This window comes from Stegastes partitus, unplaced genomic scaffold (assembly GCF_000690725.1).
Source record: "Stegastes partitus isolate 25-593 unplaced genomic scaffold, Stegastes_partitus-1.0.2 Scaffold202, whole genome shotgun sequence".
NCBI classification, from domain to species: Eukaryota; Metazoa; Chordata; class Actinopteri; family Pomacentridae; genus Stegastes; species Stegastes partitus.
Window position 1 is genome coordinate 369,257 of NW_007577933.1, and position 649 is coordinate 369,905.

A 649-nucleotide genomic window follows, 5' to 3' on the forward strand; every position below is an offset into this window, starting at 1 on the left:
ATAAAGCAGGTCGTGCTTTAGGGTGGAGATACCATGTGATTGACAGGTTGCCACTGTAATATTACCGTGTACTTGTGTTCTCAGTGAGATGGTGTCCAAATGCCAGACTTGATGCTTCAAAAAGTAGCTTACTTTGCATCCAGAAAATACCATATTGTTCTAAAAATACTGTGCTTGTTATATATAACACTGTATCTTTCAAACCTCAGCAACCTCAGCATTTAATTACCTCTACTAATGGAACTTGGTTATTGTGAGACATCCATGTTTGTCTTCTTTTCCTGGCAGTTTCATACTTTATATTACCAAAAGGTACTCATAGCCAACCAAGAAGACACTAGCTCTGATAAGTAGAAAGTACAATAGAAGAGGACAGGTGATGTGACGGCCCCACCTATTATATTGGTTGGGCACATTGGCTGTCTGTGTTTTGTTCTGCTTCCTCAGGTCCCTAAACTGCTGGAGACTGAGTGGGCAGTCCTACCTGCTTGGCATGCCTGGGCCCAGCGCTCCCAGGCTAAAAAAGGGCCAACCCCTCAGCTCCTGCTCTCTCGTCATGCTTGTGCATTACGGCCATGCTGTCATTTTGGTTTGTGTCTCTACATCAGACAACACCTCGCACCACATCGTATCCAGGCATCCAGGTATC